This window comes from Tetrao urogallus, assembly GCF_951394365.1.
Source record: "Tetrao urogallus genome assembly, chromosome: 8".
Taxonomy (NCBI): Eukaryota; Metazoa; Chordata; class Aves; order Galliformes; family Phasianidae; genus Tetrao; species Tetrao urogallus.
Window position 1 is genome coordinate 7,685,701 of NC_136821.1, and position 25,478 is coordinate 7,711,178.

A 25,478-nucleotide genomic window follows, 5' to 3' on the forward strand; every position below is an offset into this window, starting at 1 on the left:
GGAAGGAGCAAAACTGTTCTATTTGGCATAGCGGTTGTTTTAGTGTATCTCTATAAACTTGGAATTCCTTTGCTGTGCAATTCAAAGTGTTGTAAATTGATTTCTGGACATCAGGATCTCCCCATCCTTATCATAGCAGATCATAAGATGTAAGCCAGCATTTCTCGCATAAGCACTGCAGCTGTCTGGCAAATTCCTATTTTTTTTTTTAACATAAGTCTTTTGCAATTTTAGAGGATCTTTCTTTGTACTCTTTGCTGTAGCATTCCATGTTTCTGAAATGCTTTCATCAATTCTCCAAGTATTTGACTTTGCCATAACTTGCATGGATTGACTGTATGTAGTTCAGATTGGTCATTCACTGTTATTTGATTGGCATCACTGAAAAAGTCTAATTTTTGCAAGGCGACAGATCAGTATGTAGGAATGAATTTGAGAAATTAACACACGTGTTCTTGCTGAATGTCCTACCAACCTGTTTCTTCTGGGACCATGCGAATGCAGCAGCAGGGAAACCTTTGTGTGTATTGTGTGCAGGGGGGGGGACAGTTCTGCAGTGATGTATCTTTTTGATTTTGATTTTTCTTTGAAGATTATCAAGGTATGAGCAGAGAATGTGATACTGTGAGAGTTCGAACATCTAAGCCAGTTGAGATTTCCGGAGGAAAGGTTGTTTCTCTATTGCTTTTAATAATGTGTGTGTTAAAATGACCTTTAAACCTTTTCTCACTCTGCTGGTGGTATTATTCACAACTACCAAAAACTGCATTATACTTTTGATTAGAAAATGGAAATCAAACATTCCATTCTTGTGTTAATGGTAAAGGATGGGGCAGTAAATCTACAATTCTGTAGTGCAGTGAACACTCAGATACAGAGAATTTCTTTTTGCCAGTGAGATTTTTGTATGTCTCTCAACAGAAAGTTGTCCCTGGAGACCGAGTGAAACTAAAATAAATTTTTTTTCTAGATACAAGTGCTTTTTTTTTTTTTTTTTTTGTTATTGTGGGCATCATAGACATCTTCTCACCATGTTCTTGCTAGAATATAATATGCCCTCATATAATGAATAATGAGCAAATGAATAAGTAAATGGGATCAATGTCTCTTTTTCTTTGTAAATCCTTTTGTTATCCTCACTTGGTTTAATAATTTCTTCCTTGTGACTTACTGTTGTTTTGTTTTTTTTTCCTACAAAATACCCTTTCCCTTTTTTTGCTTTCAAATCCCTATTGAATACCAACTTTCAGGATTTTTTCCTTCTTTATTCTCTTTTCTATTACTAATGCTTATTTTCCTCTTTCAGCCTATACTGTATTATTTGTGGTTTGACTTCAGCTTTTGATTCAGAAACACGCTTAATAATATATTAGAGTTCATCTCTAGTTTAGAAGCATAAAGATTTACAAATTCTCTAAAGTAGAAAATGCTTTTCCTGAGATGGGGCTTCAAAGTGTAATGTCTTTTAGCTAGATAATTTTAATAAAATAGTGTATTTAGCTAACAGCAGTGTAAAAATAATAATTCTTATGGTAAGATTAGGATAAAAAAAATAATACTCTTCACAAAGAGGAGCTGTGAATCTAAATGGGTGGAATGTACATTTTTCATTCAGTAGGAATGAAATTTTTTTTCAAAACTGCTTCTGAATATTTGTAAATTACTGTATTGAAGGGAAGACAAGAATTCAGCAGCAAACCCCAAGAGAAAGAAGTTAGTTATCTGCGGTGCGTTGATGCCTGTCATCACTTCACTGCTGTAATCTCTATTTTTAGAGGATAATGATAGGGAGTACTGACCACAGTCTATGGCAAATGGAGAGAGAATAGCACAAAGGGTTGTTCTCATCCAACTCTCAGAGTTTGTGTGTGATATAGGCAGCGTATCAAGTGCACTGAAGTGCTCTTCAGTAGTTTATCTGCAGATTAGAAGAATCCATGAGGGGAAAAAATTCAGTGGAGCCTTAAATTATCTGATTGACATTAAGAGATTATCTTCCCACTAATTAGATGGAAATTAAATGTTCAGTTGTTGATAATCTTCTCAGTCAGTGAAATTAATCATTAGATTTTTTTCCTTTGAAAATTAAAGGATAAAGAAATTACCTTGTGTTATTTCTTAATTTTAGTCTAGGCACTGTTTGCTGTTAAATACTCAGAATGTGTGCAAGTGTTTCCAACAAGATTTTTATTCAGTACTTCTGAAAATCTGACTTTGAAGAGCATTATCTGGAGTATGAGCTGAAGTTTGGTAACATACAGGAAAAAAGATCAAATGAGAGCTGTCTTCCAACACAGAAAAAATATTTACCGTGAGGTCTGTCCTTTCAAAAGATTTCTTATATCAGTAATGATCTAGACAGTATTTTATGTACTGTGTATATGAAGCAAATATCTGATATAAAATTCCTGCTATTGTTTTTTTTCTCCAGAAATGCATGTTTCTTCACTATTTATATCTTTCTTAGATCATTCTCTCTAACTAAAAAAGCCAATAACCTAGAAGATTAAATATTAAGCCTGATCTGTAATATCAGAGAATGAAATCAGCCTCTGAAATTTAATTACTGTTAGCAGATTTGAAGTAAGCAAACCAAGTGAATGGGTTGAAAACATATTCCTCTTTGTTTGGAAATTACAGGAAGTATTTTTTTGGATGAAGACTGTGGTAAGGAAAGAAAGCGTGGGATTACAGTCATATGTTAAATTATATCTTTTAATTATTCCTGAATAGAATATGTGGAAACATTTGTGATAAACCTGGGTTTGCATAATATTTCTCACCTTTTACTGAGCCTCCCACATCTTGGCACTATGCTTATATCCTGTTACAGTTGTTGTCTTTTGGGTTTGACTTTAAAAATGTGTATATATTTGCTAGGTTTTTAATGCATTACCTTTTCATCACAAAAAGGTACTTTGAGCTTTTTTTATCAATTCCTACAAAAGTAAAATTCATGTAGAAAGAAGGAATCGGTAGAAGCTCTTCTGTTATCCTCAGTAGGACGGGGAGTTTAGTTCTAAAGTACACAGAAACCTTCATCTATGGAATAGGTAGAAACTTTCCCAGAACCCAGAGATTTTTTTGGTTGTTTTTTTTGTGTGTATGTGTTTAATGTTTCTCACCATTTTAGCAGTTCTCCTGTTCAGTACTAAGTAATAACAATTTTCAAGTATTGCAAAATGCATTTCCATTTTTGAGAGTGAGGAGGGTTTTTTCCTTAGATTGTCTTACTTATGCTTGCACAAAGTGAGCTGTAAGTTCAACAAGCTGAGAATCAGAAGAGCTGAAAAATGGAAGGAATTAATTTGTGTATAAGTAGGAACAGCACCATTAGGGCTATGATATTTATGCAGTTCTGCAAATTTCAAGTTTCTTTCCACTTGATTGATGCTGAGGGTGTTGGAGAGGCTTTGAGTACTGATGCATGAAGTTAAGACACCAGACACAGTTAGCTCTTGGAGTATGCAACTGAAATGGGAAACTGTGGCAGCTTTCCAGCATGTAGCCATGCTGTCACTTCATACTAGCACAGGAAAATAGTTGTCTTCAGTCTCCCTGCTCCAGAGAAACGCATGCTGTAGATGAAGGACTTTATAATATCCAGTAGTGCTAAAAAGTGTTTGGTAAACAAAATTAGATAAAATAAGAGTATGCAATAAAATGCATTTTTTTTTTTTCATGGACTAATTACACCCAAATGTCTGTGGTTCTTAAGCAGGCATTTGTTCAACAGAATACACATGTTGCTATGGCAATCACTTTGTTTGTCATGTTAAATAAACTTTAAAAGAAAAAAAAGAAAAAAAGAAAGCCTTGGAATGTTTCTGTTGTGACTAGTGTCTCCAACCCACACAAAGCTGTTCTGAAATAATGAGTTGTCTCCTAGTATATAGGATTCATCTGACAGAAGTGGCAGGAGGATCATTGCTGTCATAGGTGATCTCTGCATTGCTTGGTCTCTGCACTCTTGTCAGCTAATATGAAATAGGCTAGACCCCATTTTCAACCCCTCCACCTGAGAGTGTTATGCCAAATCTGTGGCACTATTTGCCCAAGCTGCGTTGCACTTTCCTGACTGAGCTTAGCATGACTTCGCTACATGTCTAAGATTGCTTTCAGGGTCTCTAGGATGATTCACTTTTCCTTATGGCTTCAGTGAATTGGACATTCCAGCCAGTCATCATACACAGCTATACAGAAAATGTTCAGTTTTGTGAATTCATGCTACAGAGATGAAAGTGTAGTTTCTTTGGAATATCACCTACTTAGCTCAGCTGTTACACGGCAGGGCAGGTTTGGGGTGGATGGATTGCCTGCCTTCCCTTCCAGAAGTGGAGGAACACTGGTATGATACACATGTTCTGTGCAGTCATGCCCATCATCTCTCCTCAGAGAGTCACTATGGTCAGAATGAATGAAAACACTTTATCATTTCCCACTTCTTTTTCTTTTCTTTTCTTTTTCTTTTTTTTCCCTCAAAAATGGTGAATATTATTGGTATAGATTTTTTCCTTCACTGTTCAGGATAACAAGGACAGTTATGCAAGGACATACTTGACAAATGCTCTTCATACAAAGAACGATTTTGTTGAATGAAACTGTTTTTCTATTTTTATAAGTGCTCTCTTAAATTCTGATCTGTGAACATCGTGCTTTTAGAGCCTGGGACTATGCATTGAAATATACTCTTTGGCAAGCGCTGGAAGGCGTATAACAATGACAACACAGTTCATTATTTGCCTTTTCCAAATTTATGTATTTGCACTTTGGCTTTTGCAAATTAAATTGTTTCTTCTACATTGGCCATCTGGAGATATATAGGTACGGTATTATTTTATAAAGGGAAAATTAAGAAGCTCCCCCTGACTGCTGTGATTTTGTTGCTGGTCAGAGAAATGTCGTTTAGAAATACTTTGGGTGATCATGCTGCGCTTGTAAATCTGGTGGAAATTGCGAATAGTCAGTAGTAGATAAGTTTTCTGGGCTTTGCAGACAAGAGGCAATGGAAGTATTACCCAGGAAGTTACCTGGTATCAGCAGTATTGCCCAGGGGAACTGCAGACATCCCTGATTTGCAGGTCACATCTCTGTCTGCCGCAGTTTGAAGGCTGTTGCTCTTCATCTTCCCTTCTGTCTTCTTCCATTCATTACAGTAATTTCTTTTAGAAAAACTATACCATATAATAGTTATATCGATTTGAATTGAGTGTGATATTTCCTGATCCACTAGTCTTCCAATCTGTTTTGGACGTATTGTTTTAATTTGGGAACTTGAAGATTTGTCACGCAATACCTGAAGTTCCCTTCCGCCATCCTTTGTAAATTTACTGTTGCTTAACATCACTGTGATAGTATGCATTTTCTCTTACTGCATTTTATGGCACTTTATGAATAGCTTTGGTTCTCTGGCTTTTCTGTACATTTAATGGAACATACTGTGCATAGGTTTTATTAAATAAATACCTGAAAAAGAATTATCAGGAACTGAGTGTAATGGGACTTAAAAGAACCATCCCTCTGCCTTCAAAGAGCTCCCTCTGCCTCTAAGCTCTCGATGAACACAGTGGCTCAACTTCAGAGAAAGCCTGCCTCTGTCTAAGGTACTCACTGCCTTCAGCCACTCTAGAAATATTGGAGTGACTTTGAAGTTTAATTACTTCAAATTCTGACCGGAGTTTCATCTGATTAGCTTCCAATTTAAACAGAATTTTGTTTCTGTTGTTTTTTCTTTTTCTGAGCTAAAACTTCATAATGCCTTCTGAGGCAGAATTCTGTATGGAATGGGCAGAGTTGCTGGGGAAAAAAAAGGACTCATTTGGAAATGTGACTTTGTGGCGTATTTCTTGCTTAAACACCAAGTATTTATGATAAATATGTTTTCAGTGTTGGGAAATGTATCACTCTTTCTTTGTGTGTGTGAGGTTTTTCACCCAGCCCTGTGCCATGATGCATGTAAGGGCGATGGACAGTTGACGCATGACCTGTCTTTAGTCTGAACATCCAACAGCAGTATAAGTGTGACAGCATGAGTTTAGCCTGAATCATACAGCAGGTGGAACAGAATGACAGAGACTGCATTTGTGTTTTTCCCCCTCTTTGTTGCATTTGAACCAGTAACACTATTAAAATTCACACAAGGGGTTGTTATTCTCAGGTCTTGCTTTGGTTTTGTTTCACAGTAATGTTGCAGGTTTGGTCCTTAACATAGCTCGCAAAATTTCAGATGTTGTACCAGGAAGCTTTATCACATGAGCTATTAGCTGTGAAGTTGAAGACATTGGATGTGTGTATGCATGTAAATAAGTGGAGAGTAAGAGAGGAAAGATGTCTGTATAGAAGGATAAGTGCAATGTATTTCAGCTGTTTATGTATGAATACAGCTTGCACTTGGTAAAGATTTCAAGTTGGCAGAGCTTTTATTTCCTTCACCAGTGACTACCATCAAACTCTTCACAATACTGCAGGAAAGCTTTTGGTGTTTATCATCTGAAATAACTCATAGAAATTTACAGCCTACTTAGGCACCATGTCTGTTCCTATGGATGGTAGCTGCAGGTTTGTTGGATGCATTATTATAGCTTGAAGTGTTCCACATTGCTGAACTCTTGTTTTAGTGAATAACTTTGAAGAGGATAAACTGATCACAGAATGTGAGATTGGGAAAATCTTTAGACAGCATTACATATTTTAACACCTCATTAGTGTATTAATCTTTCAAAGTTTGTAACTTGTTTCTTGGATATTAGTTGAAGGAAGTGTACTGGGAAAGGAGTTTGAAGTTGATACAAAGAGACACAAATGAATTCTGTGTTTCATGAGTTAGTTGTCTGTAATTCTTCTAACAATCCTCTGGGCAGGTTTACCTTTTTGGCATAAAAAAAATCTCTCTTCCATCTGATTTTTCTTTTTTTAAATCAGTGCCTGCATAATCTGCTGTGGATACTTTCAGGCTAAGGAATGGGATAAGTATCCTTGACTTGAGCGGTGATTATTCTGACTTTCTCATCAAGTAACACACTGTGATAATACCCTTGAAATCTGGGATTCAGTGCTTGACTTATTAGCTTCTAAGCTCTAAAGAAATAATGTGATTAAGAGCTGGCTCCTGATCCCATTGTCTTCATTGACCTGATTCAGTGGTGGTGGATCAAGCTTTTCATGTATAACATACAAGAGTGAAGTAAAACTTTAAAACTACTGTGTCTATTGAGTTAATGGTGATCATTCTGAGGCTAAATTTTCTTGAGAAAAAGTTTGATAGACAGGTGGGAAATTGAAAAAAGTCAAATAGCAAGAGCTAACAAACTGTGATGTGTGAGCATGCCTGTAAAACTCCATTTTGTTTTGAAAATATTTTTGAGCCAGCTTGAAGGCTATAAGTGACTGTATGAGTGAAATACTTTTTTTTTTTTTTTAAATGAGAACATCACTTTTAATAATCATTCTTTCAGTGTGATAGTCATTTTATAGAGCTGTTGGACTCCAGAGTTCCAGCCAACTAGCAGCATCCATGGTCCTCTTCTGCACAGAAGTCCTATTGAGAGCAGAAGCCACAAATGTTGCCATATACACAATTAGGATATTTGAGAGCCTGTGTTTTCCAAACATGGCAGAAATGTGTCATGGGACGATGATTTATTACAGCAGCTGAAAATGAAGAGCTGTCTGTACTAGAAGAATGTAGGTGATTGTAGGGAAAATTTCTGCTCAATGTTTTGCATCAGAAGTTTGTTCACAGGGTCATTGGTGCTTTCATTTCCAGGGTAGTGGAATCTTAAATAAAATCTTAATTTGAAAATCCTGTGTCAACCAGTAAATAATAAGTGCAGGTTAAAAATTAAGAGAATTTTTGCTAGAATTGGAGACTAAAAGATGGTACTACTTCCAGTTCTTTTAAAGTAACTGTTTAACAGGGACAGCACATGATCTCAAAATAGAAGAATTTTAAAGCATAATTTTTTAAATAGAAAAGCCTAGGTTAGTGTGAATTTTCTGATTCCTTGGGGATCTGTACTGGTTCTCAAAAACAGAGTTGACAGAGTGGAATAAGAAAAGAAATGGGATTAGTCAAGATGTCTAGGTACAATCCATCATTTGGATGAACAGTGGTGTTGGGCATAAGTTAATAGTGACGATGCTTTACTTTAAAAAGATATATTTTGTAACCTAATAAAGCTGCTATTTCTAAGGTAGGTAATATGATTATAAATATTACCAAACTGAACTTTTGCCTTTCAAGAAACGTTTAAGTCAGACACTCCCCTCTTTTAGTGAAGACGTTTAGACTCTTTCTTCTATGGGATTTGAGGGCTTTCTCAGTGGACATAATGCTGCTAATGTTGCTAGAAGGGATTGCAATTTTCAATAAACGTTTTATAGTTATTTCACTTGCTTTATTTTTCCTGCTGAAATTCAAAAGGTTATGAACATTGTTATTGCTTCCATTTTTTAGACTGCTTTCCAAAAATAACCATGTTTCTTGGAGTTGCCACTCCTCCTCCTCTCCCATCTCTCAGAGTTTTAACATTTCTTATCCAGTTTCTATATTTTTTTAACTGAATACAGCATTCTTTGTATTTCTGTCTATCTGTTTGCAAAATCTGCGCTGAGTTTTGTATCATTTCTGTTGTCTCTGCTTGGACATCTTTCCAAACTCTCGCTTTCTCCCACTGTTTCTAAGGAAGCTATCATATGCTGTTAGAAAACTATCATTTCTAAGCATAATGGGTTCATAAATACTATTATCAAACATGATAAGAGGCCAGTATCTAGTTAGAGGTGCATTCAGTATATTTACCAAATCAACTTTTTACCTTCTTAACTTTTTCATATATCATTTCTTTTCAAGTCATTTTATCTCAGTCATTCTCAACTCTCTTCCCAGTTGGTAAATAAATTTTGATGTTTATTTGTATGGTACCCATTGTATCCTTTCTTCAACTTCAGCAACTTGTATTTTGATCATCTGACAACTTGATCAGGGTATTAGCATTGACCTTCTTTATTTCTTAGCAAACTGTCTGCCCTGCAGGTGGATGTTCCTTACTGACACAAAATTGGTTCAGTGTAATGCAATGGAGTTGGGTTTTATTTAAGCAGTATATTTTAACATTATATCCCTGGTAAAAAATTGGAGCATTGACAAGTTAGAGAATGTCATGTAATCCTACAGTGTCAGGAAATGGTTAATTTTCTCCTTGCTTCTTTAGTTAACTGAACTGTTATCTTATGGCTTAGCATTAAATGGCCTCAGAATCCTGCAGACCTGCTTTGTCTTTGCAGTCTCGAATGTAAAACAGACAAAATCTCCCTGATCAGATCACTGTTAGGAAAAGTCATTTATTTGGCCTAACAACCTTGACTGTATCCTGTTAATCCAAGGAATTGATTTATTTATTTTTACTATCTTATGGGAGTTTGTAAAGGGGAGCCTGCAGTTTTCTTGGTACTTACAGTTTTTCTTATGTGTACATTTTACAATTCATTAAACCAGCCATACAAGTTAATCATCTTTGGTGCCACTGCAGTATTGTCTGAATGTGCTTGTGTATGTTAAGCAGTTAGTGCTAGCTTTGATCAGAGGTAGAAATTACGCCTATGGGCTGTGACCTATTTGGAGAATGTGACTAATTTATTCATTTTATTAATGATGTATGTATCAATAAATGAATGACAAAGTTGCATTATTTTGTGTGGTTCAGTTAAGATGCATGATACTTTACAAAGTACATAGTAAGTCTCAAGATAAAGGACCTTTGGGTTGAAATATTAGAGGCACTCAGGACATAAAACAAATTATGTCCTGCTATGTAACAAATTATCTCTTGGTTATAGACACACTCTTTTGACTGTGAGCAGAATGCACATGGATGAATTGACTTCCAGAGATACTCAAAGTGAATTAAAGATAAAACTGTTGAAATCTTAATAGTAATTTTGTACAAGTTCTGTTCTCATTATTTTTTATGAACTGTATATGCCTAGGCATTTCTACCTAACTCTCTTCAGTGTTTCTATATGTTTATGTATTTTTAATGTCTTCTGGTTTGAATGTATCAAACAATCTGTTTCATCATCACCTACTATGAGAAAAGATATACTTGATTGAATTTGAAATAGAGTTCAGCCAAATTTAAATTATTTTAAGAGTCTACAACATACAGCCATCATGTTCAAAGACAGAATTTCAGATCTGTAGGAGATATTAACTTTCAAGTTGACATTTCTTTTCTCTAGCAGTGATTGCATCTGCAGATTCTGCATGAGTGGTACACTGAATAAAGTGGAAGTTTAATTATAAGGGGAAACTTAATTGAATATTCTGTTTGATTAATAATAGAGAAGCAGGAACATCATGTTTGATTTCATGCATAAGCCATGTAAGGGGTGTTGAAAGATTGCTGTTGGTGTGTGAAATGAGTTAGAATGCTAAGGTGTGCTTTTCTTACTGGGTCACTGTATTTCTGGTGACTGAGTATTGGCCATGACCTCTATGAGTTGTAAATGCGCGGATCACAGGAGCCAAAGTAAAGGTCACAAGGCTTTTACTGCGAACACTCTCAGTTGGCTGTCAACATATTATCTTCAGTATAGTGAATGGAGCACTGTCTCCTAAGTAGCAATCCAACAGCTTTATTTAACTAAGTAAAAACATACTGTGAAGAGGGAAAAGGATGAAGGTTATCCTTTCCTCAAACTACTCAAGGAATAACACACCCAGCAATTTCAGAATCAGTGGGGCCCAGTTTGCATCCTATGTAAAATAATGTGAATCTCACATAATTACAGAGTTAAGATCACTCTGTGTGGAAACACCACCAAGAAACAAGATTCTGCACAAAATTCTTATTCTTTAATACATAGAATAACTTGCTTTCTTATTTTAGTTAAAATTGAAGACCCCTAAAGCATGTTTTTCAGTATTCTTGGTCATGATGCATGTGGAATGATGAGCTCATGTCTTGTACCCAACACAGTCTTTTTGATTGATTGATTGATTGATTTTATTTAGGGAATGGTGGAGAGCTGTTGGTTTTTGTTTGTTGTGACTCATTACAAAAGCTATGTTTTCAACACTGAAAAATATGAGATGCATGGTAGAGAATTTGTTTTGATTTTCAGTAATATTATTTAGCTTTATTGAGACTGATACTTGTAAATAGATACAAATGTTTTGCCTTTGTGTTTTATTTCTGGTAACAGCAAGGTTTAGTAGAGCACTAGCACTGCTTGGCATTCTGATAAAGGAGGCTGCCCTGGTGATGATACTTTGAATTTTCACCTTAGGAAACTTGTACTTTCTTAGAGACCTATGCTACATCTAACTGTTGTATCTAACCCATATGTTTTTGCTCTTGAAATTGGATAGAAGCTTCTAAAATGAATGCCAGCACTCCTGTGATAAGAATAGCCTTGCAGTATAGCATGGGAAAGGGGAGAAGCTGTTGAACGTCTCAGTAAGGGTATAATGTATATAATGGCAGACAGACTGAAGGGTTTTTCTTCAGAGAATTTCTAGGACTGTATTTGCTCTATTTTATTGACTCCCTAAACCAGATAGGGCTCTGTATTGTAATTCTGGGTAAAGAAGAAAGATGAGTTGACCTTAGATTATGACAGTGACTCAATGGATTTTTTTAAAGAGATGTTCAAAATCCTACAGAAATGATGATAGTGATGTGTTAATCACTGAGTAATGTCTGCCATTACCACAAGAATATATTATTATCTTAGTTACTTTTGGCCTTTAAGAGTAGGAAAGTATAATATTATCCTCATGCATACCTTTTCCAGTTTTATTTATTGCCTGAAAAAGCATGTTTTCTTACTTCTTTGTAGTAGATTCAGCTATTGCAAATAATCAGTTTGTACTGTTCATCTTCTAATCTTTAATTTAGTGTCACACTCCTAACTAAAATGACTGGTGATGTCTTCTATGAATTGAAGAAGGCACAATTCTGAAAATGGCATTGCAATTTAATAAGAAATCACTTGGGAATGATCACTGTCACTCAAAGTGGCCTGTATTTATTTCCTACTCTATATACTTGGTAATTATGTTTATTCTCTTGTAATGACAACTAAATAACCAGAAGTAATAGATGTTTTGCCTGGGGAAGCTGTGGATGTCCATCCCTGGAGGTGCTCAAGCTCAGGTTGGATGGGACCCTGGGCAGACTGATCTAGTATGAGTGTCCCTGCTTGTGACAAGGGATTGGAACTGGGTGGGTTTTAAGGTCCCCTCCAACCCAAGCCAGTTTCCACTTTAATCACTGGTGTGCACTGGACTTGCAAAGCAATAGTTATTTGTAAAGGAGTACATCTGGTTTGTACATAGGCACTCTGTATATTGGTATGGGTATACCAGGCACTGCCCATGTTTTTATGTTTATATGGTACTGTTTTCCACCATTCCTGTTGCAGAGTAGAGTTAGACCATACCTGAGCCTAGACCCTTAGTTAAATAGTGTATTTCTCTTTTCTTGGAATTTATTGTTTGATTTAAGACACTTTCAATTCACAACAAATCCAAACATCCATCCTAGGCACAGATATCACAGTAATACTGTAGAACACTGAGTGTTTGCATGTTTTTGCATATTCCTTTCATCTTCTACAAAATGGAGTATATGCTACATTACTATGAATAACTTTAATTCAGCAATTCCAAATCTTTCTCTTTGATTTCCTGAGATCATAAGGATGTGCAGTGGCTGCTTTATATAATGGCCGATTTAATGAGTATGGAGTCATCAAAGTTGAAGCATCAATTTCAGTTTTTCTGCTACCAGCAAAGTTTCACTCTTAGAAGATAGAATATTATGTATGTATATAATACTGAATTTTCTCTTTTTTTTTCCTATAGAAGTTCATATCTTAATTTTCACATGTACCCAGAATCAAATGGAAACTTGTGTAAAGGTATTACATCATTTAAGTGGAAGTAATATGACCGTTCTGTAGCTGACTTTGTCTGAAGAAGGACTGCAGAATGAATATATGGTGATTTGAATATGTACATATGTGTATGTAGAAATCCCTCTTCAATCCACATTGGCCTTTCTTTGAGAGTATTCATATATGCAGTTCCCGTTTTCTCAGTGGAAAAATGAGTTTCCTGCTCTGCCCAGGGCAAATCTGGAATCTCATTTAGTTGGGCTCTGAGCCGTGGGCTGGCAGACGTGTTCGGGTTGGAAGGGACCTTTAAAGTAGTCTAAGTTCTGCACCTTTGTAAAATGTTTGAATACATTTGAAATGAAATTGTTCCTCTTACAGAAGAATAAGGAGATGGATGTACCTGCTTTCTTTATTTTTGAAGTTTGGAGGCCCTTCCAACTTGAAATTGAATGCAGATTGGTTCTTGCAGCAGTATGAAACAACAACAGAAACAGTGTTTTCAGAGACCTTTTCTTTAGCATATTTTCTCCATTTTTCTTCCAGCTCTTTGTGTAAAACTTCACACTCCAAGTGGATTTAATTCTGTGAAATTATCAACTTTATTGCATAACAGCTGGAGATGTTTCTCTAAATGTCAGGTATTATCAGAGCACAGAACATTTAGAAGAACTCAGACTATATAACCCCAAGGTTATCTGTATTTAAATCTGACTTCATTACATTTTCTATGAGACAGAACTTCTCTATCTGAAAAGGCCTCTAATGTTTTTCTCTCATTAGTTGCTATACTTCAAAATCAATACATAAAAAAGCTGCACAAAGCGTTGGCGTACTGAGGTTGTATGTGTTTACTTAACTGTGAGATACAGTTCTGCGTTCATTATTCCAAAAAAATACCTCTCCAAGAACAGGTCAGTTTCTTCTCTTGGAAGGACTGACAAAGGAAGATACTGTTATTTATGGAAATGAATTCTTCCCATTCTTCCCATTGTAAGTTACCTGGCTTGAAAGCAGCCCAGAAAAATATTACTGTGAATCCAGCTTAGAATTAGTTAGGTCTTTGAGTCCTTGCCCCAGGGAAGCCATGAGCCCTGGGCACAGTGGGGATGGATCACAGAATCACAGAATTGTAGGGATTGGAAGGGACCTCTAGAGATCATCGAGACCAACCCCCCTGCCAAAGCAGGTTCCCTAAACCAGGTCGCACAGGCAGGCGTCCAGGTGAGACTTGAACATCTCCAGAGAAGGAGACTCCACAACCCCCCTGGGCAGCCTGTTCCAGTGCTCCGTCACCCTCACCATAAAGAAGTTCTTGTGCACATTCGTGCGAAACTTCCTATGCTGCAGCTTATGTCCGTTTCCCCTTGTCCTGTCTCCACATACCACTGAAAAGAGACTGGCCTCACCACTATGGCCCCCACACCTCAGATATTTATAAACCTGGATTAGATCCTCTCTCAGTCATCTTTTCTCAAGGCTAAATAGACCCAGTTCACTCAGCCTTTCTTCATAGGAGAAATGCTCGAGGCCCTTTACCATTTTTGTGGCCCTCCGCCGGACTCTTTCCAAGAGGTCCTTGTCTTTTTTTGTACTGGGGAGTCCAGAACTGGACGCAGTACTCCAGATGAGGCCTCACCAGGGCAGAGTAGAGGGGGAGGATCACCTCCCTCGACCTGCTGGACACGCTCTTTTTAATGCACCCCAGAATGCCATTGGCCTTTTTGGCCACGAGGGCACACTGCTGGTTCATGGCCAACCTGTCGTCCACCAGGACGCCCAGGTCCCTCTCTGCAGATGGATGGATCTCAGGTGCAGAGTATCGGAAAGTCCTTGGAGGCAGGAAGAGGGCTCTGCTGATGGCAGCTGGTAGGGAGAGCACTGAGGGGCCTTCACCAGTGAGGCATTTTAAAAACAGCAATAGGTGGCTGCCAGGGCATGGAGTGTGATGGTGCAGCAAATAGAAGAGGTGAGCTGAAAAGAGAGGAGAGAATAGCAAAAAGTTCAGATTAAAAATTTTGCTTGATGATTTAGATAACAGAATAGGGAATAAACTGATGTAAACTTGTGGATTGTACCAAACTGGGTTACTGGAAGCCAATTGTCTCTTACAATGTTAGAATTCAAAGCTATGTGAACAAATTGGAAAAATGTTTTAAATAAGTACTATATAATTCAGTAACCACAGAGGCAAGCTGCTACATTTAAGCTGGAGTAAAACAGTAAATAAGTGCTTACTAGACAATGTATTGTAGACAACAGTATTGTAAAAATAATAACAAAAAAAAAAAAAATGTGGGATTACAGCAGTTAACAGATTGAACGCATAAATAATACTCCTTAAGAAAAATGAATCACATTTCAGTGTATAATGATATATATGTATTGTTGGATGTGAAGTCTTGGAAGCATTATTTAGGTTAAGGCCTGAAAGAACTGTGTTTCCTTTGCCTCAACGCGGAAAGGATGGGGCTGTAAGTCTTCAAACAAGTAAAAGGTTTCTGCAAATGGTAAGGTGATAAACTTCTCTTTTTGCATGCTCTTTTAGTAGGAAAATGATTAGTCTGTAGCCTACCAGATATGGATTAGATTGAATATAAAACTTTCTAATTATAAAGATAAAAACTGAAATTACTTTCTTAGAAGGCTTGTAGAGACAAGACATAGTTAAACCAATATCTCTGGAATACTTAATGAGCAGTTCAGTTCTGTCTTAAGACTTAGTTTACTGATTGTCATTCTGATTTTTCCATGATTTTTTGCATTAAGAATTGATATTTTAGATAATTAATTCCATACTGTTTATTAATGCAGTTCCATGCACAATATGTTGCAGTGCCTTCTGTGTAGAAGTATCTTCTAAAAGAAATAGCTCAATAGTATTTACATAGATACATGTTCAGGGTCAGGTATCACTGACACCATTTGAACATAAAAAGAAAAATGAGAGAGAAGGCTAATCATGGAAAACAGCTTTGCGCTCAAGATAGCTACCTGAGATTATATGTAACAGGAAAAGGTGTCCTACAATAGTTGGAAACTGGTATTGTTTGCTGCTGTGGAGAGTGATAAGAACTACCATGGAGTTGGTCAGTTTGTGAGCATGATGCGCTGCGTTGTAAATCTTTGATAAGCATTATCAGATCAGGTCTTTAATGAAATACTTGAAACTGATGTCTCGATGGAAATAGGAAAGCTATTGTGTTGACAGCTGGGGAATTCTATAAATATCAACAAAATTATGAAAAATTGAAAGACAAAGGAGAAAAGGTCTATCAGCACAACAGAATTAATTCTCGGGAGAGCTACTTTAGCACAAGCCACACCATCTGTGCAGTCAGTTGTGCTGAAGTGTCTGTGCCCTGTTTTTTGTTGGCTTTTTTTTTTTTTTTTTTTTTTTTTCATATTCTGTACCAGCTAGCACAGATTAATAAAATGCAGATATCTGTTCTCCTAAATTCATTGAAGTTGCTTTTTTCTGTTTTGACAAGGCATTAGGTTGTTGCCAATAACCTCTTAAATGTATTAGGAGAAGCACGCGTGGAACAGGAAGCAAACTGTCCTGTATTTTATCAGCTGGGTTATCAAGACAGGATCCAAACTATGCTACCTGAAGGCAATGGAAGGGAGATGTGTAATGCTAATTAAGAAATTAAGCTTCAGAGATTCTGGTGGAAATAGCATCAGTAGCCATTGCTGTATACACCATTAATGTCGATCCTGTCTTATGTGACAGCAAACAAAAACAGGGACAAGCAGTTTTGCAATTACTAAATAAGAGCAAATAGCTGATGTAGCTTAATAAGTGGTCTGTTATGTACTGTGACTGTATCATCAGAGCAGAAAAGAGTTATCTCAGAAATATTTAACATCAAGAGCAAGTGAAAAAGCTTCTGTATTAAAATAAAACAAAAGATCTGAAAATAATGTTTCATAAAGGAAAAGGATGAAAAAAAGGTTTTTAAAAAAATATCTAGCAGTCACTTCCCAAACAATAAAAAAGCCCTGGAGAAATAAGGCATTGAAATATTTAGCATTTCTTGAGTTCATAGGGTCTCTTCATCTCCAGTGTTATTTGTGAGCAAACAGAGTACCTGCTGACTTAATGCTACCAGAGTCAGTTGGAGAAATAAAAATTAGATAGGGACTGTAATGTTTTCTTCAAAATTGTCCTACTGTATGCCTTGATCTCCATTTGCGTCCTCATTATTTGTTGGCATCTTCAGCTCAGTTTTGTGATCAGAAACTGGACATGATATCTTATATGTCATATGACTTTAGACTCTTTTTTTTCTTTTTTTTTTTCTTTCTTATTTCTTTGAGCATGTTTCACTTGAATCAGCTAGTGCACATTTTTGTAAATATCATCACCACATTTCTTTCTTCTGAAAGAGTAAATTAAATTAAACCTTCACAAACACTCAAAGGAGGCTTGATGCAGTTCTGCTTTCAACAGCCAGTGATGTGTAAAATTTCTCATGAGGGATGCCTTTCACATGGGACTCGTAATGTCCTGGAAGGAACCTGTAGAAAGATCACACTATTTGAAGTATTGAGAAGTATTAAAGTGCTTAAGTATGTATCCTTCTTAGACAGAATTAGGATCTTCAGCTCCAGTGACCAGAAGTAAGCACTGTCAACGGCCTCATATTTCTATGGAGATAAATTCATGGATGGATTGTCAGAAGTGCGTTTTCCATTATGCAAGTTTGGGTCAAAATATGCGCGCATGTTATGAAGCTGCCTATAAGGCAATTAGACAAATGAAAAATTTCTATAAATAATGACATATTTGTAAGGTGAAATTTTTGATCATAATGAAGTTGGATATGATGATGCGTAAGAATAATATGTGTGTACGTGTATAAACATAAAAGACATGTTGTGCTTGAGGCTCATCAGTTTTGCTGTCATATTACAATGACTTCAGTGAAGTTACACTTGGTTTTTAATGCTGTTGATGAATAAAGCAGGAAAGATTCATATAAATTTTTTCTGTAAGTCATCTCATACAAGACTCAGGAAGCATTTTACATGATAGTGTAACTAATAGAATTTCAAATGGCAGAGATATATGAGGCTTTCAGAAGTAGTAATGCAAAGCATTCTTTTTTTGAATAATTGTACTCATCTGAAATTATATATTGAAAAGGGATTGAGTTGCATATCCAAATATAGGGTGGCCTATCTCAATTCTTGATAAAGCAGAAGTTGTTTCTGCAGTTACTCTCAACTGCAGTTTGTATCATTTTACTGTTGGCTAAGTGAACTGAGTTTGATTGTGAATTAATTAACATTCTGCAGTAGATGTCTTTTTCTAGAGATAATTAATCTTATTGAAATGTTATATATGGAATGGTTGAAGCTATAGCTATAGCAGATTTTTTAGAGGTGCCTTTTTTGTTTGAAAAAGATAAATTACATGTCTGGAAATGTCTCTTTTATATTTATATCACTTTGGCAACAAATAGTTGTTGCAGCTGGTAATATTTCATACCCCGAAGTATTAATGCTAGCCATAAATTATTACCAGTGGTATGCAGTGGTTCTTACCAATCATGACAAGTAATTGTTGCTGATTGAAACAAATAAATATGATGCTCTCAATAGTTATAACCTTGTTGTTTAACTTCAGTGCTGCAAATTCATCAAGCTAGTTGAGATTAACTCTGCAATTAGATGCAGAACTTTCAGAAACAAGATATTCCACTTACAGAGGCTGGAAATTACCTTAAAAAAAATTTAAAAAAAAAAATAGAAATAGACATTCAGATGTCAGTTCTAGCCAGACTTCTAGTCCAGCTCAGTTTTTTCCTGAAACTGAGTGGGAGCAATTGGATTCAAAGATGTGTAGAAATTATTTTCTCAATATTACAGACAATAATTGTTGGTTATTTCTCAGGGCTTGCTCTGAAATCCATTGAAGAACCTGTTGGTAGTCTCTGTTTTTCTGTCATACTGATCAAATCCTGAAGAATCATTAGCTGTATTTCACATGTAGGAGGTCAGGGTTGATGATAATAGCAAGTGTTTCTAGGTGTATGAACTATGAAGTAATGTATCATCAGCTGCAGTTTAGAATTAAGGCATGCTGAAAGGATTTACTGGATTGTGGTGCAAATCCACAGTTCATGAAGGAATTAAATTCTGTGCCTTTGCCTGCCCCAGATACAATCCAGATGAAATTGGTCATCACCTCATCTGATTAAACTTGTGTTTAAGTTCTTGCTGAATCTAAAACTATGCAAAGATCAACCAAATGCTTCATCTGCCAAGAACGGAACGTACTATTTTATTCAATCACATTGTGAACTGTATCTGGAGAACATTCACGTGAGTGGTCAGCTTTAGCGTCAGAAGTTGCAGTCTGAGGTTCCACTGTAATTGTTACCAGGCCTGGTAACAAAATTCTCTTTGTTAGCCTGCATTATAATAAAAAATGAACATAAATTAAAAAGAGTTGTTCTGTTACTGATACGGTGTTTTATTCAAACTCTTCATTTGTGATGTAAAAGTTAATCCCTCTTGGTTTTGTGCATCTGCGCTTTGAAGTTGATACTGCAGAGCTTTACTTGTTTTGCACTCAAGCAGCCAATTACGTGAAACTCAAACTTGGCGTAGCTTGTGTGCTAGCAGCTCCTGTGTTGGAGAACACATGGAGTCATTCTGATTGAACAAATGGAGAAGAGAAAGTGCAGTTTTAAAGGAAAGTAGATCTCACCTAATAATATTATTGATAATGTTATTAAATTATTTAACACATAATTTGCAGAAGGAATGGAGAATTAATCCAGCAGTTGTACTTTGGCAATAGTCACGCTGCTGCTAATTTCATCTTATTAACTGCATCACAAATCACACCAACACATCTTGTTGTGCAAAGGGAAAAAAAATGCATCATTTTTATTGTTTTGTGAAACTTATATCTCAGCACATTGGATACTTTTTCCATTGTGTTGGGATCCTAGCAAATTAGGCTTAAAGCTCATTAAAAAGAAACAAGGAATAACTCCTTTTGGTTTGGGAGTGAATGTTGATCCATTTTTTGGAGTGCATAAGGTTGCTGCATTGAATCCTGTTGACACAAAGCAAAGACTAAAGCTCTCCTGATATCACTCAGTTGCTTTTAAGACACTACTACAAAGAGTGAAATCTGGCCATATGTATTTTGGTGTTTTCTGAATGTGCAGTAGATTGAAGTGCTTATGTATAATATTAATTACCTGCTAGAAGTCTTTCCTCATTTTCATTGCTGGAGATCTGAATTAAGCTAGTGTATGAGTAGCAGAACTGGGAGTGAAATACCACTGGCTAGAGAAGAAATAATTCAGATAATTTAGATAATTTATTTAGATAATGTGTATAGATTTTGTATAATTTGTATAACCTGTGATTTTGTTTGGAGAGTGGATCCCAGTATGTAGTAACTTGTGTTACTGTAACTAGGTAAGGTTAGTTCATATGATTCTAGCTGAAAATTAAGTAACAAAGGTACTTCTAACGTTTGCAACAAAGTAAGTTGTACAGACATCTAGCCTCATTTTAGTTGTAATTTGTACGTTGTTGCATCTGTGTATATACTACTGGCAGTCTGAAATGCTGTGGCTCAATCAAGGCAGTGTCATGCTTGAGAAGCTGTACCACAGCCTTGCAGCATGAGCAACTCCTGCAGCACTGCATTTCATGGCAATTCCCTTAACTGAAGTGAAATCGCATGCAGGTAGATGTGTTGTTTTCATCTGCAGCACAAATTTAACCACCATCATCACCATGGTCTCAGTCTGCGTGCTGTGTGTCTTCCTTCTGAGGTGGCACAAGCTTAATGCTACAGTACATTAATTTCAGTAATCCCTCCAGAATGTGTCTGTAGCAATCCTGTACATCTATACTTCACTGTGTTTCTGTCATATTCTTCCTTTGCTTCTTGTACTTATTATTTGTAGTTCTGCCTATTGTACAGGCTCCTTTTTTTTTTTCTCACAAGAGGAAAAAAGGAAAAAATATATATTTGCATTTCATTTATAAAATAGATTTTTTTTTGAGTGCTTAGTGCTTTTATTGTAGTTTTGGTTTTCAAACTGTGAATGAGGTTCCACGTATAGTTGTGTGGGAATATTTCCTTGCATAAAGATGAGTGAATCTTAATTGTGGCCTTGGAATTGCTTTACCATGTTGAAGTCTTTTTGCTTGGTTTTGAATACAAGTAGTTTTCTTTAATTATTCAAATGCTGAATTCAACTGTAGGAAAGAGGATGAAGGCAAAATCCTACTCATGTTGCTATTCCTCAAGCTGTGTACAGCAGCCATCTGCTCCTTTGTCTGGCACCCAATAAGGCATTTTGAAGTCATGCCTACCCATTCCTCCACTCTATTCAACAGAGGAATGGGTAGGCATGATTTTGAAATGCCTTGGTGGGCACTACATATCATCTTAGATACCATAGATGATACATATCATCTTAAAAACTGAGAAAGGCCATGGGTGAATGAACAAGTGAAAGCATTGCAAAGTGTATTTCTGTTTGTTTCACTGTTTTGGCGTGTCCTCACCCTGTGATTTCTTGATTCACAGATGTTTTATGATATGTTCTTAAAAGGCTATTAATTAAGAAATACTATTTTTAGTTTTAGGTTTTGTTGCTGTTGTCATTATTGTTTTTCACTTGGGCTCGGGAACGTTTGTTTTTCAGTAACACTTGTTATAGATTACCTGAAGAGGTGAGACAGGATCTGTGAGAAAAGGTGATATCTTTTATGAGACCAATTGATGTAATCAGAAAAAACAGATTAGCTTTCAGCTACGCAAAATTTTTCACACTGGAATCTGACAGCTTTGAACTGCCTAATAACTGCCTTCTCTGCCTGCAAAGGAAGAAAAGCAGTTTCTTCTTTCTCTTTTTATGAATAATTTTATTTGGGAGTCATGCAAGATATTGGAGCAGTTAAATTTTTCTGCAACTAAGGCTGATCATTGTGTTTAGAACTGATTCATTCTTTTAGTTCTTAGGAAAATAATGTAGTAAATTTTCATTCAGGACAATACTCTCTTGTAATCCCAGATTATTTTAGAGACGATCAGAAGTGTAAGCGAACCCATAAAAAATGTGGTATCTCACTGATACCTTTATGGTTTGGAACCTTAACTGAGAAGCTTTCTCTTCATGTGTCAGTGTGTTTTGAGGCCATCACTTTTAGATTATGCATATTCTAATTTTCCCATTACTTTATGATATTCTTTTTTAAAAAAATAAAATAATGAGACAGGCATGGCTTCTCAGTAGTCTTCTTGCTATTTGTTAGATTCAGTACAAATAAATACATATCTACTGCAGGAATATTGTGTGTTAGAGACATATTCCATCTGAGTGGTAAACTTTGAAATAATTGGAAGAACACTGCACATGCTAAAATGTATATTTCATAATTATGAAATGTATCTATGTATGAAGTTATTTTTTATTGTTCTTGCTCAGTCTGAGTACCATTATGCCCCATGAAAAGTCCAATTAGAATCTGAAAGGAGAATTTACAAAGTAGATTACAAAGAGCTGAAAACCACAGGCTGGTTCTTATTATGGGTATCTCCATGGGTTAAAACAAAAATAGAAGACAATCTGTTCACTACATTGCAAAAAGCCATGCTAGCAAAGAGGCATCATTATTGCTCTAAATAAAGCAATTGTGTTATTTCAGATGTTTTTTATAGCATAGGAAATGGATGTGGGATACATTGAGGTATTTGGCATTTTGTGGTGGTAGTGCTGCAAGATTCTGAAGTCATCAGTCTGCCTCCATTTCTGTGAAGCTGAGGGCCCTCATCATCCTGTGGAAATACTGCTGGCGAGGTTTCCCTGGGAGCTTTTTAGCACAAGCACTATTCTGCTAAGAGATGTTTTCCACAGGTCCTTGTCCTTGTTACCCAAGGACAGCAAACTGAATGTTTCCTGGCGTATGTTACAGGAATGCATCTTGCTAAGAGTGTATTGAACACTTTTTTGCATCTTGCTGGGCTATATACATTGAGCTTCATGACACTATTTCATTTTTAGGCACCTTAGAAGGGCAGAGGCGTTCCTTGAAAGATAGAAAATAAAGGGCATATAAAACTCAGAACAATGTCATCTGAAAATTCACATCTTGATTGATAAGTCTGGATTTTTGTTCTTTTTCTTTGATATGTTCTTACTTTTGTCTGTTAGCTGAATAATAGATTGTTATTTCAATATATTTTGACTTGGAACCATTTGTCTTGAAGGTACTTTTTTCACCTTTTTCTTTTAGATACTTTATGATATAGTTCTATAATTTTGTTGTTGTTTTTTTCCTACACAAATGCAAATAAATTTTTCAGCGTTGAGTAGCACCACATGAAGTCCTACCTTCATTTGATGAAAGGCTGAATTCAAAAGAAATCATAGAATGGCTTGGCTTGGAAGAGATCTCAAAGATCATCTGGTTTTAACTTCCCTTGCTATGAGCAGAGTTGAAATTGCTAAATCGCAAGATCAGGCTGTCTAGGGCCTCATCCAACCTGGCTGTAAATGCTTCCAGGTTTGGATCATCCACAGCTTCAGTGGGCAGCCTGTGGCAGGGCCTCATCACCCTCTCAGTGAAGAATTTCCCCCTGAAACCTAGTGTAAGTTTCCCCTCCTTTAAAACCGTTACCCTTGTCCTGTCACTATCCATCCATGTAGAAAATTTTATTTCCCTCTTGCTTAAAAGCTCCTCTTAGTATTGGAAGGCTGCTATCGGATCTCCCCTAAGCCTTAATAGTAGGTATGTATAGTATTTAGCTACTCCTTTCTGTGACAAAAGTTTTGTTGAAAGGGGAGGTTTGCTATCAATCTTATCTAAAAATCCATTGTCACCATTCCTAATACGCCAGAATCCTAGCAGTGCATGCCAGCCTTGGAGGCAAGAACCCTCTCAGTGTTCCACCTTAGTGTGTACTGTTACATCATTAAGTCTTACTAGGTTATCTTGCTTCCTTTGTATTCTTTCACTGATACATCAGTGCAGAAATACTTGGAATGCATTCAGTATTTAAGGCCTTGCTCTACTGCTTTGTTCTACTTCCTAGAAACCTTTCTGGTGTCTGTATTCATTAGTTAATTCCCTTCCCTATACCTAGAAGATATATCTATCACTATGACCTTTCTTCCTTTTCCTCAGTTTCACCTAAGTGAAGTTTGTTAGGGCTTTTTTTGTTGTTGTTCTATCGACTGAAGTAATAAACTGTCTGTGTTTAAATCTTTAGCCTTAGACTTTTGATACTGTCCTAGTTAGAAGGCATGGAGTAGAGGAAATATTTGAGAACATTGCAGCATAGGAATGACAGCACTTCACATTTGAATGCCGAAAAAGCGATCTCCACTGTAAATATGCAATGATAGAAAACAGTGCAGCCTGAGTTTTACTTTTTGAGCTGTCAGTCTGTTTCTTTGCAAATTCCATCAGAAATTATGAGGTTTTAAAATTTTATTAGTAGACATCACACATGAAGGAGCTGTGAGGCAGTATCCCTGAAGCCTGTTTGTGCCTCTTCCATAGAGAGTGTGGCTGGTGGTAATGGGGAACGTCTGATCCTGATACTTTGAGGACGGCTGATAAATCTATTTGTTTAGTGCCAGGCTCAGTGCCTACAGCTAGACTCCTGCATGATGCCAGTTGTGGTGCCAGATGTTATCTGTTAGGGATCAGAAGATATAGTCGCAGTAGCTCATACAGCTCCATGCAAGATGGCTTTAACAAAATAGTGGAGGTTCTAAGAGTGATGCTGCTAGCTGGAGGTTAGCCTGCAAGAGCCTCCCAGCAGTGCAGTGCTTATCTTGTATGCCAGGCTTAAAAAAATAAGATTTCCTACACACTCTCTCTCCTTTTAATTTAAATTATGATTATGTTTTGGTTTATGGCTATTGCAAGCAGGACGAATTTGGAAACTTTCTGAAACTTTTTACTTATAGCAGATATGAGTAATTCAAGGAAAACATCAACATCCCTTTTGAAAGTGACTTCATTATAATGATTTTCTTGTGTTGCGGAATTCTTTCAAAGCATCAATACTATTAATGCCAAAGACATTAATATCTCTACATTAACATTTAGATAGAAATTTTATTAGAAGAGGAGAGTTTCAAATGAAATATGAAGTCTCCCTCTTGCTGTTATAGCATATTTCTATTAAAAAAATGACTTGCTTGTTTAGTTTTTTTGTTGTGGAAAAAATTTTGTGCAGTAACTTCAAAGATACTCTGTTACAAACTCTTCTTAACTCTCCAGGCATTTCGTGATACACTTCTCCTTTTCCTGGAAAGACAAAAGACCAATTCCCCATCACTCTGAGACTGTCCCCTTCAACAGCTGTGTGCAAGTGCCCCTTTGGGTAACATCTTGCAGTATGTGCCCTGTGCAGAAACCATGATGATGATTTAACTGTTTATGTCTCTTTGATCAGCTTAACTTAAACATTATATTATGTAAGCAGGCAGTCTACTATGTATATAAATAGAAGCCCAGAAGATGTCTATTACTGACTACATCTGTATAACAAAGTCATGTTTGACAGGACAGAAAACATACAA

At 36.3% G+C, this 25,478-nt stretch overlaps 1 protein-coding gene across 1 annotated transcript in view; it reads left to right on the plus strand.

Moving 5' to 3' along the window:
- The window catches only part of DPP10 (dipeptidyl peptidase like 10), a gene marked incomplete at both ends in the record, with an annotated part of 196,804 nt that overhangs the window by 115,747 nt on the left and 55,579 nt on the right, over positions 1-25,478 (plus strand). The gene's annotated exons all lie outside the window — the stretch shown is intronic.